Source organism: Rhincodon typus, chromosome 5, assembly GCF_021869965.1.
Source record: "Rhincodon typus isolate 14 chromosome 5, sRhiTyp1.1, whole genome shotgun sequence".
NCBI lineage: Eukaryota > Metazoa > Chordata > Chondrichthyes > Orectolobiformes > Rhincodontidae > Rhincodon > Rhincodon typus.
Window position 1 is genome coordinate 119,747,744 of NC_063336.1, and position 15,327 is coordinate 119,763,070.

The following is a 15,327-nucleotide window of genomic DNA, read 5'->3' on the forward strand; positions in this document are numbered from 1 at the left end:
TCTATGCCTCTCATCACCTTGTACACCTCTAACAAGTCACCTCTCATCCTTCTTCACTTCAATGAAAAAAGCCCTAGCTCCCTCAACCTTTCCTCATAAGACCTGCCCTCCAGACCAGGCAGCATTCTGGTAAATCTCCTCTGCACCCTCTCTAAAGCTTCCATATCTTTTCTATAATGAAGTGACCAGAACTGAACACAATATTCCAAGTGTGGTCTAACCAGAGTTTTATAGAGCTGCAGCATAACCTCGTGGCTCTTAAACTCAATTCCCCTGCCAATGAAAGCCAACACACCATATGCCTTCTTCACAACCCTATCAACTTGGGTAGTAACTTTGATGATCTATGGACATGGACCCCAACATCTCTCTGTTCCTCCACACTGCTGAGAATCCTGCCATTAACCCTGTATTCTGCATTCAAATTCGACCTTCCAAATGAATCACTTCACACTTTTCTGTGTTGAATTCCATCTGCCACTTCTTCGCTCAGCTCTGCATCCTGTCAATGTCCCGTTGCAACCTACAGCAGCCCTCCACGCTGTCTACAACTCCACCAACCTTCATGTCATCAGCAAACTTACTAACCCACCCTTCCACTTCCTCATCCAAGTGATTTATAAAGATCACAAAATGCAGAGGTCCCAGAACAGATCCCTGTGGAACACCACTGGTCACCAAGCTCCAGGTTGAATACTTTCCATCTACTACCGTCCTGTGTCTTCTATTGGACAGCCACAATGCTCCAAACGGCTCACAATACTCCAAATGTGATCTGACCAGAGCTTATATAATCTCAGCAGTATTCTTCACAGTGAGAACAGGAGTTTGGTATCTCAATACAGGACTATGGGAAAAATAACAAACCTTGAATTACCCAGAAACAACACCATGAAAATATAACCTGTCAGACAATTAAAATGTCCATCCTCTCAAAAAAATCTTACACAAGAGATCATGTAAGATCCCAGTTGCTGAATAAATATACACAGAAATACACAGCAGAAATGGAGTTTATTGGAGCTAACTGATCAGGAACATAAAAAAAAAGTGATGAAGCAATTGATGATTTTCTGCTGTGTACCACAGAGTGGGAGGATTCATGTTTTCAACTTGCAATTCTTTTAAGGCATTTACAATCTCAGTTTGTATAGGTGCTGCATTGACAGTAAGTATGCCCTGTAGGGAGAAAGAGAAGGATCAAAGATCAAGTGAGCTTTCATCTGTTTTATGCATCATTTAGTGTGTGGTATGAAGTCACAAAAACTAACCCTTGGGGCATCTTGTCTGTTGATTTAGAGATAACACAGTGTGGAGCTGAAGGAGCACAGCGGGCCAGGTAGCATCAGAGGGGCAGGAAAGTTGACGTTTTGGGTTGGGAAAGGGTCCCAACATGAAACGTCAAGTTTCCTGCTCCTCTGATGCTGCCTGGCCTGCGTGCTCCTCAGCTCTACACTGTGTTACTTCTGACTCCAGCATCGGCAGTTCTTACCATCTCCTTGTCTGTTGATTTGCTGTCTTGGTTTGGATGAAACTTGGAAGCCACCATTGGAGCAGGAGAGAAAGTGGTAACTTACAACTTAAAAAAAAAATCATTATACTTTAAAGAAGTAAAGTCCCATTTTCTTTCTGTTAAACTGAGTTGTTATCCTTCCATCTATGAACGACGATGGCCATACATCAAATTATTAATTTAGGTGGTTTGGGTCTTCTCTTGGTGCACCTTTATCAATGACTGAGGAGATCAATCCTCGAGCAGCAGGTTCTGACACAAATACCACACATGAAGCTGCCATGTTAGCCTGTTAATTTTAGTGTTGGCACCTGCTACCAAGCTGCAGTAAGCATTGGTCACCATTGTAGAGCAATTCAAGCCACGGGGGTGGGAGGGGGACAGGGTGTACCATTTCACTTTTTCATTAGCTGGTGATTCCCGAGTGCAATAGTGGTGGTTAGGGTCTTCACATTATATTTACAAGAATCCTTGGAGTCTTGGGAAATGTAGTTGTTGTCCGGCTCTAACAACCTTACCATTCAGAAGGTCCTTGAGTATGCAACTACCATTCAACCTGTGGGCATGTCAATCCACTGAAGTCATCTCTGTTTGACTTGTGCTGACACACTGGGACCTCTATCTTTGATTTTGTCCTGCCAGCATATATTTGTAGGGCACTTCAAATAGAACTCCTTTTCATGTTAGTTGTAAGTTGCAAATATTTCACACAGTCAGACAGCTGGGTGCTGGGAACATAGAATTTTTCTATCTGTAAACAGATGAATAATTAAGCAAACATTTAAGATGATTTTCTACTATATTTTTGCACTTTAAATCAATATGAATAGGTGGAACCATTTCTCTCTGTTATTTCTTACCTGGCACCAATGTAGTTTTGAAGATCTTGCTTCCTTTTTAATACTTTGATGAGCTGTTAAAAAAAAATGCAATCTTTTACCTTGTTAACTTCAACAAAACATTTTGACAAAAATGGACTTCCCCTAGTTTTTGCACATACAAGATTGAAGTACAGGGATTACAGTTCTTGTTGTCCTCTAGGTCCTTCCTAATGAATTTTCCTTGAGAGAAATGGTGATTAAGCATCAATACTATAGTGAAATTGTGATCTTAACAATGAATCACACAGTTAATAACACATGCTTGGACTTTGAACTTCTATTTCAGATAATACGCCCTAACAATCTATTTACGTTATTAATTATGGTTGCATTTTTAAGGATTTTAAAAAATACTTCTTCAGTCCTGTGTCTTCCTGCTCCACTCTTCTAGTTATATTTTCTCATCTTCACATTCATGTTCTTTGGAATTTATTCACATTGTAAAATCAGCATGTTTTCTTCAAACATGAACATTCAGCTCATAGTTGATGATCAAATGTTTTATAACAATATTAGACATCACTTTATAACTTCCATAACATACCATATAAATTGTCAGCTAAACTAGGATAAAAAAAGGATAAGAAGAATAACAATTAACCAAAACAACATAGATAACTCACCTTCTGTTCTTCAAACCAGCACCATGGAATCTTTCACATCTATGAGAGAGTGTGGACAGGCTTCAGTTAACATCCTGCTCAAAAGACAGCATCTTTGACAATGCAGCACTTCCTCACACTGCATTGGAGTGTCTGGCTTGATTATTATATTCAGGTCCTGGCCGTTTTCCGAGCTTCTTAATTTAGCTTCTAGCTGCTCATTATCCCTCAGCAGAACCTCTTTCTTCTTTCTACCGATTTCATGGACCACAACAACCAGATCTTTCCCCTCCCACTCTAAGTTTCTCTGCAGCCCAGATGAAATAACCTGAACCCAGGCACCAGGCAGGCAACACAGTTTTTGGGACTTTTGACGCTGGCCACAGAAACCATGTGTGGGGGGAAGGCTCAGCAAAGGTTAAAGTTTCTACAACTAGTACTAGGACAGAGTATGGAAAGGGTCAGGAATCTAACTTCAGGCACAGTAGATAAAGGGACAACTATAAGAAGGGGGGCTATACCAGAACTTCAAGAGAGTTGGGGGCAGGGGTGAGTGTATTGGCCATCACTAAGGAGAAGGTTCTGGGGAAACTGAAAGGTCTGAAGGTGGACAAAACACCCAGACTGGATGGGTTACATCCAGAATTCTGAAGGAGATAACCAAGGAGATTGTAGAGGCATTGGTGGTGATCTTTCATGAATTTCTGGAGTAAAGGACGGTCACAGAGGACTGGGAAATGATGAAGGATAATACCCATGTTTAAGAAGGAAGGGAGGCAGAAGACAGGAAGTTATAGGCCAGTTAGCCTGACCTCAATCATTGGTAAGATTTTAGAGTCCACTATTAAGGATGAGATTGCGGAGTGCATGGTAAAATAGGGCAGAGTCAGCATGGACCTCCAGCCTGAAAAACACCCTTCCACCACTACCCTCTGTCTTCTATGGGCAAGCCAATTCTGAATCCATGTAGGCAAGTAACTGTGCTTCCCACGTATCTTAATTTTCTAGATGAGCCTACCATGAGGGACCTTGTCAAGAGCCTTACAGAAATCCATGTAGACAATATCCACCGCTCTACCCTCATCAATCACCTTCATCACCTCCTTGAAAAATTCTATCAAGTTAGTAAAACATGACATGCCCTGCCCAAAGCCATCCTGACTGTCCTTAATTAGGCCATACTTTTCCAAATGTGCATAAATCCTATCCCTAAGAATTCTCTCCAATAGCTTCCCAACCACCGATGTGAGACTCACAGTTCCGTAGTTTCCTGGATTATGTCTATTTCCTTTCTTGAACTGAGGAACATTAGCTACTCACCAGTTCTCCAGGGCCTCTCCTGTGGCTAGCGAGGATACAAAGATCTTGGTCAAGGCCCCAACAATCTCCTCTCTTACCTCTTTCAAAACCTGAGGTAGATACCATCAGGGCCTGGGGACTTATCCACCTTAATGCTCCTTAAGAGACCCAACACCACTTCTTTCTTGATCTCAAAATGCCGGAGCATATTAGCGTGCTCCACATAAATCTTACTATCCTCCATTTCCTTTTCCTGGGTGAGTACAGATGCAAAATACTCATTTAGGATCTCACCCACATCCTCTGCCTCTAAGCACATGTTCCTTCCTTTATCTTTGACTGGTCCTACATTCTCTGTAGTTATCCCCCTGTTTTTAATGTATGTACAGAATGCCTTGGGATTCGCTCTAACCCTACTTGCCAAGGTCATTTTATGGTCCCTCCTTGCTCTCCTAATTCCCTGCTGGAGTTCTTTCCTGCTTTTCTCATATTCTTCACGGGCCCTGTCTGATTTTAGCTTCCTAAACTTTATGTATGCTTCTTTTTCCCTTTTGACTAAATTCACAACCTCCCTCGTTATCCGAGGGTCCCTTAACTTGCCATCCTTGTCACCAATCTGCCTACATATTTGTTCCTCAATCACTTGGTGGCTGTTGTGAAGCCTATGGTATAATCATATCAGAGTTATTATATACATCTTATTTTTGACCTCTACCCATGAGCCCTCCAGCATGTCCTGAGTACAGATGTGACATTATCCCTGTTTAGCAATGCAACTCCTCCACCTCTTTTACCTTCCTCTCTATCTCATCTAAAACAACGAAACTCTGGAACATTAAGCAGCCAGTCCTGTCCCCCTCAAAACCAAGTCTCTGTAATGGCCACAATATCATAATTCCACGTACAAATCCAGGTTCTAAGCTCATCTACCTTACCTTTAATTGTCCCTGCATTGAAATAAACACACTTCAGCTCATTAGTATCATCATGTTCCTTTATCAGTCTCTGCCTGTCCTTTCTTTCTGATTTACTGGTCCTAGCATCTACCTTCCCCTCAATCCCTCCACTTGGTGACCTGCTGCTCTGGTTCCCAGCCCCCTGCCCCTCTAGTTTAAACCCTCCTGAGTAACACTAGCAAACGTCCCTGCAAGGATATTGGTTCCCCTCCAGTTCAGATGCAACCTGTCCCTCTTGTACAGGTCATCCCTGCTCTAGAAGAGGTCCCAATGATCCAAGAATCTGAAACCCTGCCCCCTCCACCAGCTCCTCTGCCACATGTTCATCTGACCTATCTTTCTATTCTTTGCCTCACTAGCACGTGGCACTGATAACAACCCAGAGATTACTATCCTCGAGGTCCTGCTTTGCAGCCTCTTTCGTAACTACCTGTACTCGCTCTGCAGGACCTCATCCCTCTTTTGACCTATGTCGTTGGTACCAATGTGAACTACGACCTCTGGCTGCTCACCATCCCCCTGAAGAATTCTGTGCCTCTGCAGTATATTACATTTTGTCTTTCTTGTTGTTATATTTTACATGATTAGAATATGATTTAGGAACTAGACATCTTGTGTGTGAACAAAAGTATGCTGAGTGTCCCATCATTATTTGTGCTTCGAGCAAATAATATATCATTCAACAGCACGTGATAAGGTCTGTGAAATCATTCGAAGAACGGTCCAGCATTTCATGTTGACTACTGTGATTATCTTAAACTTCTGGAAACCACAAGATGCACTTGGCAGCAGATATGGTGTGATCTGAACCCATGTCTAGAAGAGATTGTGTAACTGAAAAAGATCACAATTACCATCTACATGAAGCGCCACAAGAGTGTTTAAGAGATTTCCAAAACTGTGTGGTTTTCAATTTGTCACCTTTATCAGCACATTACTCTTGGAAGACACATCCAGACATATAAAAGAACCTTCATAAAAAGCTGAAAACAAAGGAAGACCAAACATTGCCTCATTGTCACTCCAAGCTGTAACTTTTGAGGCTGAAATGAAATCATCTGCAGAGCTACACCATGGGAGAAAGTACAAGAGAACTTTGCCAAGCAAGAAACACTGTGGCCAGGAGGCAGTAAGACAACTTACTCACTGACACACGGGTAGGAGGTGGTCAAGACTTTAACAAGCACATCCAATCCTTGTCTGAGTCATTGCGAGGATAAACTGTACTTGTAAGGGATCTAATCTTAGAAACCTGGAACGCAGCAAAATTTGTTGGTGAAGCAAAGACTCCAAGGTCATTCATTTGTCATTGAGACCAAAATGTATAAGCAAGTGAAAAGGAACGGAATCCAAATTTGACATACACCTAAGCTGTAAAACCAGAGAAGGTCATTGATAATACACCAATAATTTCATTAATAAGTGAGACACCACCAATATCATCATCAACTTGTGGTTTAAATGTACAAATGAAAACAATTCAATTCGTTGAGCTTATTCTGCCATTCAAGGATGCAATCACTTAGACGGGGTTGTACTATAGACCTTCGTATAGCCTGCAAGTGATAGAGGAACAGAGATATGGACAGTCTCAGAAAAATATAAAAACAGCAGGGCTGTTGGAGTTTTGGGTGATTTTAACTTACCCCATGTTGACTGGGACTCCCTTAGTGCCAGGAGCTTCGATGGGTGGGGGGGCATGGTTTTTTTTAAGGAGTGTCCAGAAAGGTTTCTCAAAGCAATATGTAAAAGTCCAACAAGGGAAGGGGCTGTACTAGTCCTGGTATTGGGGAATAAGCCAAGTGATCGAAGTTTCAGTGGGGAAGCATTTTGGGAACAGTGACCATAAACCATAAGTTTTAAGTAACTTATGGATCAGGATAAGAGTAGTCCTTGGGTGAAAGTACTAAACTAATACCGCTCACGCTTGGACATAGAGCAGTTTTTCCGCCGCCTCCGCCTCCACGCTTACTTCTTCAACCGTGAGCCTAACCCTCCCTCCACTGACCCCTTCTCCCATCTCCAACACATCCCCTCCTCCTGGACACCATCCCAAGGCCTCCCACCCTCCCTTGACCTCTTCATCTCCAACTGCCGTCGAGACATCAATCGCCTCAACCTCTCCACCCCTCTCACCCACTCCAACCTCTCCCTCGCAGAACGTGCAGCCCTCCGCTCCAATCCCAACCTCACCATAAAACCCGCGGACAAGGGAGGCACAGTTGTAGTATTGCACACTGACCTCTACATCGCCGAGGCCAGACGCCAACTCTCCGACACCTCCTCCTACCGCCCCCTTGATCATGACCCCACCCCCGAGCACCAAACCATCATCTCCAAACCATCCACAACCTCATCACCTCAGGTGACCTCCCACCCACGGCCTCCAACCTCATCGTTCCCCAACCCCACACCGCCAGCTTCTATCTCCTTCCCAAAATCCACAAACCTGAATGCCCTGGTCGACCCATTGTCTCCGCCTGCTCCTGCCCCACCGAACTTATCTCCAACTGTCTGGACTCCATTTTCTCCCCCTTGGTCCAGGAACTCCCTACCTATGTCCGTGACACCACCCACGCCTTCCACCTCCTCCAGAACTTCCAATTCCCCAGTCCCCAACATCTCATCTTTACCATGGACGTCCAGTCCCTCTACACCTGCATTCCCCATACAGATGGCCTAAAGGCCCTCCGCTTCTTCCTGTCCCGCAGGCCCGACCAGTCCCCCTCCACTGACACCCTCATCCGCTTAGCCGAACTCATCCTCACCCTCAACAACTTCTCTTTCAATTCCTCCCACTTCCTGCAGACAAAGGGGGTGGCCATGGATACCCGCATGGGCCCAAGCTATGCCTGCCTCTTTGTAGGTTACGTGGAACAATCCCTCTTCCGTACCTACACTGGCCCTAAACGCCACCTCTTCCTCCGTTACATTGATGACTGTATCGGCGCCGCCTTGTGCTCCCACGAGGAGCTCGAACAGTTCATCCACTTCACCAACACCTTCCACCCCAACCTTAAGTTCACCTGGACCATCTCTAATACCTCTCTCTCCTTCCTGGACCTCTCTGTCTCCATCTCGGGCAACCACCTAGAAACCGATATTCATTTCAAGCTGACCGACTCCCACAGCTACCTAGAATACTCCTCCTCCCACCCACCTTCCTGCAGAAATGCCATCCCCTATTCCCAACTCCTTCGCCTCCGCCGCATCTGCTCCCAGGATGAGGCATTCCACTCCCGTATATCTCAGTTGTCCTCGTTTTTCAAGGACCGCAACTTCCCCCGCTCAGTGGTCGAGAACGCCCTCAACCGTGTCTCCCACATTTCCCGCAACTCATCCCTCACACCCCGTCCATGCAATAAGAACCAAAAAAGAATCCCCCTCGTCCTCACGTACCGCCCCACCAACCTCCGGATCCAACGCATCATCCTCCGACACTTCCGCCCTCTGCAATCCGATCCCACCACCAAAGACATCTTTCCCTCCCCACCCTTATCTGCTTTCCGGAGGGACCACTCTCTCCGTGACTCCCTTGTCCGCTCCACACTCCCCTCCAGCCCCACCACACCCGGCACTTTTCCCTGCAACCGCAGGAAGTGCTACACCTGCCCCCATACCTCCTCCCTCACTCCCATCCCAGGCCCCAAGAAGACCTTCCACATCAAGCAGATGTTCACCTGCACATCTGCCAATGTGGTATACTGCATCCACTGTACCCATTGTGGCCTCCTCTACATCGGGGAAACCAAGCGGAGGCTCGGGGACCGCTTTGCAGAACACCTCCGCTCGGTTCGCAATAAACAACTGCACCTCCCAGTCGTGAACCATTTCACCTCCCCCTCCCATTCCTCAGACGACATGTCCATCCTGGGCCTCCTGCAGTGCCACAACGATGCCACCCGAAGGTTGCAGGAACAGCAACTCATATTCCGCTTGGGAACCCTGCAGCCCAATGGTATCAATGTGGATTTCACAAGCTTCAAAATCTCCCCTCCCCCTACCGCATCCCAAAACCAGTCCAGCTTGTCCCTGCCTCCCTAACCTGTTCTTCCTCCCACCTCAAGCCGCACCCCCATCTACTACCTACTAACCTCATCCCGCCCCCTTGACCTGTCCGTCCTCCCTGGACTGACCTATCTCCTCCCTAACTCCCCACCTACACTCATCTTTACTGGCTCCATCCCCACCTCTCCGACCTGTTTGTTTCCTCTCCTCTATCCATCTTCTATCCGCCTCCCACTCTCTCCCTATTTATTTCAGAACCCCCTTCCCCTCCCCCATTTCTGATGAAGGGTCTAAGACCGAAACGTCAGCCTTTCTGCTCCTATGATGCTGCTTGGCCTGCTGTGTTCATCCAGCTCTGCACCTTGTTGTCTGGGGTGAAGGTTAACTACCACAATATTAAGTAGGAACTGGGGAATGTAGATTGGGTACAGCTGTTTGAGAGTAAATCCCTACATGTCACATGGGAATCTTTTGAAGGTCAATTGATTAGAGTTCAGGACCATCATATTCCTGCGAAAATGGAAGATGAGGATGGCACGATTTGGGAACCTTGGATGACAAGAGAAATTGTGAGCTCAGTCAAAATGAAAAGGAGGCATATGTAAGGGTTAGGAAATGGAAGACGGAGTCCATGAATAATATAAAGAAAGTAGGAGTGAGGAAAGCTAAAAGGAGGCGTGAAGTGCGCTTGCAAACAGGATTAAGGAAAATGCCAAAGCATTTTATTTATATGTGGGGAGTAAGAGGATAGCTCGGTAAAGGGTACTTCCACTCTGGGACAAAGGATGGAATTTTTGCGTGGAAGCAGAGGAAGTGGTGAGGTCCCTAATCAGCACTTTGCATCAGTATTCACAAAGGAGAAAGATATGGTGGATGGTGAGTCTCGGAACGGATATGTTTTTATTCTCGGGCATATTAATATAAAAAAGGAGGTTTGGGTGTTTTGAAAAGCATTAAGATAGACAAGTCACACAAGTTCTGATGAAGAGTCAGCAGACTCAAAACTTTAATTCTGCTTTCTTCCCACAAATGCTGCCAGACCTGTTGAGTTTCTCCAGCAATTTCCATTTTTGTTTCAGATCCCCAGCATCCACAGTTCTTTGTTTTATGTTAAGGCAGACAAGTCCCCAGGTACGTTGGGATCTATCCCAGAATACTCAGGGAGGCAGGTGAAGAAATGGTATCCTGTTTAGTCACAGGAGAGGTCGCAAAGGACTAGAGAATAGCCAATGATTTTCCTTTGTTTAAGAAGGGCGACAGGGATAATCCAGATAATTACATGTTGGTGAGCCTTATATCAGTGTTGGGAAATTACTGGAGAAGAGTAATAGGCAGCATGGTTTTGTATGTGGAAGGTTGTGTCTTAAAAGCTTAACTGAATTTTTTAAAGAAGTGACAATGATGATTGATGAGGGCAGGGCAGTAGATGCAGTCTATATGGACTTTAGGAAGGCCTTTGGCAATATTTCTTGTGACAGGCTAATACAAAAGGTGAAGTCATATGGAATACATGGTGAGCTAGTAAGATGGATACAGAACCAGCTTAGTCATAGAAGACAGAGTGTAGTGGTGGGTGTTTTTCTGACTGGAGATCTGTGTCTAGTTATGTTCCGCAGGGAACGGTGCTCGGACCCCTGTTGTTTGTAATATATATAAATGATTTGGAGGAGAATGTAGGTGGTCTTATTAGTAAATTTGTGGAGCTGTGAATAGTGAGGAGGATTGCCAGAGGATACAGCAGGATATAGATAAGTTGGAGACTTCCACAGAGAAATGGCAGATGGAATTTAATCCGGTGAAATGCAAGGTGACGCATTTTGCAAGGTCTAATGCAAGAGGGAAGTATGCAGTAAATGGCAGAACCAGTAGAAGCATTAATATACTGAGGGATCTAGACGTACAGGTCCACAGTTCCCTGAAAGTGGCAACACAAGTGGATAAGCTGGTCAAGAAGGCATATGGCATGCTTGCCTTCATTGGTCAGGGCATAGATTATAAAAATTAGCAAATCATGTTGCAGCTGTATTGAACTGTAGTTCGGCCACATTTGGAATATTATATACAGTTCCAGTCGCTATACTACCAAAAGCATGTGGAGGCTTTGCGGAGGGTACAGTTTGTCAGGATGTTACCTGGTTTGGAGGGTTTTCGCTTACAAGAGAGATTGGGCAGATTTGAGAGAACAAGGTGTAGAGTTGGATGAACACAGCAGGCCAAGCAGCATCAGAGGAGCAGGAAAGCGAAAGTTTCAGGTCTGGATCCTTCTTCCTCTGATGCTGCTTGGCCTGCTGTATTCATCCAACTCTACACCTTGTTATCTCAGATTCTCCAGCATCGGCAGTTCCTACCATCTCTTGGGCAAATTTGATTTTTTTTTCACTTGAATGTCAAAGGATCAGGATCAACCTGATAGAAATTTACAAAATTATGAGAGGCAATAAATAGATTGGATAATCTGAGTCTTTTTCCTAGGTAGAAACGTCAACGACTCGAGGACATCTGTTTCAGTAAAAGGGATAAGTTTAAAAGAGATGTGAAGACAAGGGGTTTTTTAAACAGGGTGGTAAATGCTTGAAACGTGCTGCCAGAGGAGGTGGTAGAGCCAGACACAATAGCAACGTTTAAGAGGCATCTTGACAGATACATGAATAGGCAGGGAACAGAGGGATATAGACCATGTAGAAACAAAATGTTTTTAGTTTCAGAAAGGCATCATGATGGGCCAAAGGGCCTGTTCCTGTGCCGTACAGTTCTTTGTTGTTTGACTCTTAGGAAGAGAGAAAAAGTGCTCAAAAACTACTGGGGCTGATGTCCGATAAATCTCCTGAACCTGATGGGATGCATCCTGGGATATTAGAGGAAACAGCGACAAATACAATGGAAACACTAGTTATAATTTTCCAGGAGTCCTTTGATCTGGAAAGGAATCAGAGGATTGGACAACCGCCGTTGTAACACCTTTATTTAGAAAGGGAAGAAGGCAAAAACCAGGTAACGATCAGCCAGTTAGCTTAGCGTCTGTTGGTGAGAAAATATTAGTGACTATTATAAAGGGAGTAATGGCTGGGCATTTGGAAATACGTGATGATCAAGCAGAATCAGTATGGCTTCATGAAAGGGAAATCATGCCTGATAAATTCAATATAATTCTCTGAGGAGGTAAGCCGGATAGACAAAGGGGAAGCAGTGGATATATTTGAATTTTCAGAAGGCATTTGATAAGGTTTCACACATTAGGCCACTTAACAATGCATTGTGTTGGATGTAGTATATTAGCATGGATAGAGGTTTGGCTAACTATTAGAAGACAGAAGAGCTGGTTTAAGGGCAGCATTTTCAGGCTGTCAACCTGTAACTAGTGGAGTGTCACAGGGATCAGTGCTGGGGCCACAATTATTTATGATATATGCTGATGACTTGGATGAGGAAAGTGTAGCTAGATTTGTGGATGACAGAAGCAGTGAGGATGGCACAAAGAGTCCGCAGAGGGATATAGACAGGTTACACAGGAGCAAAGAACAATACAGCACAGGAACAGGCCCTTTGGCCCTCCAAACCTGCGCCAACACATTTTGCCCTTCCATACTAAAACCATCTTCACTTACAGGATCCATATCCCTCTATTCCCTTCCTATTCATGGATTCGTCCAGGCGAGTGTTGAATGCTGCTATTGTGTCTTCCACTACCTCCTCTGGCAGCACGTTCCAGGCACTCACCACCCTTTGTGTGAAAAACCTGCCTTGCACATCTCTTTTAAACTTGCCCCATCGCATCTTAAACTTGTGCCCCTTTGTAATTGATGCCTCCACCCTGGGAAAAAGCTTCATACTTTCCAATCTATCCATGCCATTCACAATCTTATAAACTTCTTTTAGGTCAACCCTCAACCTCCTGTGATCCAGTGAAAACAAACCCAGTCTATCCAACCTTTCTTCATAGCTAATAAACCCCTTACCAGGCAACATTCTGGTAAACCTTTTCTGTATCCTCTCCAAAGCATCCACATCCTTCTGGTAGTGTGGTGACCAGAATTTTACGTAATAGTCCAAGTATGGCCTAACTAAAGTTCTATCAACCGGCAGCATAACTTGTCCATCCTTATACTCAATGCCACTTCCAATGAAGACAAGCATGTCATGGGCCTTTTTTACTGCATTATTTATCTCCCTCAGCGATCTGTGGACTTGCACACCCAGATCCCTCTGCGTATCAATATTCCTAAAGGTTCTGCCATTCACTGCATAATTTTCACTTGAACTTGACCTTCCAAAATACATCACATGACATTTGTCTGGATTAAACTCCATCTGTCATTTTTCTGCCAATGCCTCAAACTGATTTATATCCTGCTGCACTCTCTGATAAACCTCCTCACTATCCACAACTTCACCAAATTGTATCATCTGCCAACTTACTAATTAGAGCAGCTATGTTTTCTTCCAAATCATTTATATAGATCATGAACAGCAGAGATCCCGGCACTGATCCAGCCAGAGACTTTTTCCTAGGGTGGAGGTTGGACAGCCAGAGACTTTTTCCTACGGGGAGGTAGCTATTACGAGGGCCATAGTTTTAAAGTGAGTGGAGGTAGATACGGGGAGACGTCAGAGGTAGGTTCTTTACTCAGAGAGTAGGAGGGGCGTGGAATGCATTGCCGGAGAGGGTAGTGGAGTCGGCCTCATTAGGGGCATTTAAGGGGCTATTAGATAGGCATATGGAGGTTAGATAGACCTTAGGTTTAGGGTAAAAGTTCGGCACAACATCGAGGGCCAAAGGGCCTGTACTGTGCTGTACTGTTCTATGTTCTATGATCCCTGTGGAACACCACGAGTCACAGCACCATATTCCAAAAAAAATCCTTTCACCACTACCCTCTATCTCCTATGACTAAGCCAGTTCTGTATCCATCCTGTCAGCTCACCCCTGATACCATGTGACTTCATCTTTTGTAACAGTCTGCATGAAGGACCTTGTCAAAGGCTTTACTAAAGTCCATGTAGACAACATCAACTGCTTTTCCCTCATCAATCATTTTTGTCACCTCCTCAAAAAACTCGATCAAGTTAGTGAGGCACAACCTCCCCTGTACAAAACCATGCTGTCTGTCACTAATAAGTCCATTTGCTTCTAAATGCATATAGATCTTGTCCCTGAGAATCTTTTCCAATAACTGTCCTACCACTGATGTGAGGCTCACAGGCCAGTAATCTCCTCGATTATCCCTGCTACCCTTTACAACATTGACCATTCTCCAGTCCTCGGGTCTTCATCTGTGGCCAAAGTGGATACAAAAATATCTGTCAATGCTCCAGCAATTTGTTCTCTTGCCTGCGTCAATATTCTGGGGTAGATCCAATCAGGCCCCATGGATTTATCTATATTAATACTTTTTTAAGATGCACACCGCAATTTCCTTTTCAACAGCTCAGAAACTTGATACTCCCTTCCCTGAGATCATCCTCCGCCAATTCATAAGAACATAAGAGCTAGGAGCAGGAGTAGACCATCCGGCCCTTCGAGCCTGCTCTGCCATTCAATAAGATCATGGCTGATCTTTTTGTGGACTCAGATCCACTTACCCGCGTTCTCACCATATCCCTTAATTCCTTTATTGTTCAAAAAAAATCTACCTTATCTTTAAAAACGTTTACTGAAGTAGCGTCAACTACTCCACTGGGCAAGGAATTCCATAGATTAACAACCCTCTGGGTGAAGAAGTTCCTTCTCAATTCAGTCCTAAATCTGCTCCCTCTAATCTTGAGGCTATGCCCTCTTGTCGTAGCTTCACCTGCCAGTGGAAACATCCTCTCTACTTCTATCTTATCTATTCCCTTCATAATTTTATATGTTTCTATAAGATCCCCCCTCAATCTTCTGAATTCCAATGAATATAATCCCAATCTACTCAGTCTCTCCTCATAAGCCAACACCCTCAACTCCGGAATCAACCTAGTGAACCTCCTTTGCACCCCCTCCAGTGCCAGTACATCCTTTCTCAAGTAAGGAGACCAAAACTGCACACAGTACTCCAGGTGTGGCCTCACCAGCACCTTGTACAGCTGCAACA

General features: G+C 44.6%; 1 long non-coding RNA gene across 1 annotated transcript; it reads right to left on the reverse strand.

Moving 5' to 3' along the window:
• Nucleotides 1-995: 995 nt before the first annotated feature.
• LOC125483165 lies at nucleotides 996-3,059 on the reverse strand. Its single transcript, XR_007262117.1, has 3 exons — nucleotides 3,018-3,059; nucleotides 2,374-2,426; nucleotides 996-2,264 (listed from the first exon to the last, which is right to left on the reverse strand). It is a non-coding gene; the product is annotated as an uncharacterized LOC125483165 (long non-coding RNA).
• Between the last annotated feature and the right edge of the window lie 12,268 nt (nucleotides 3,060-15,327).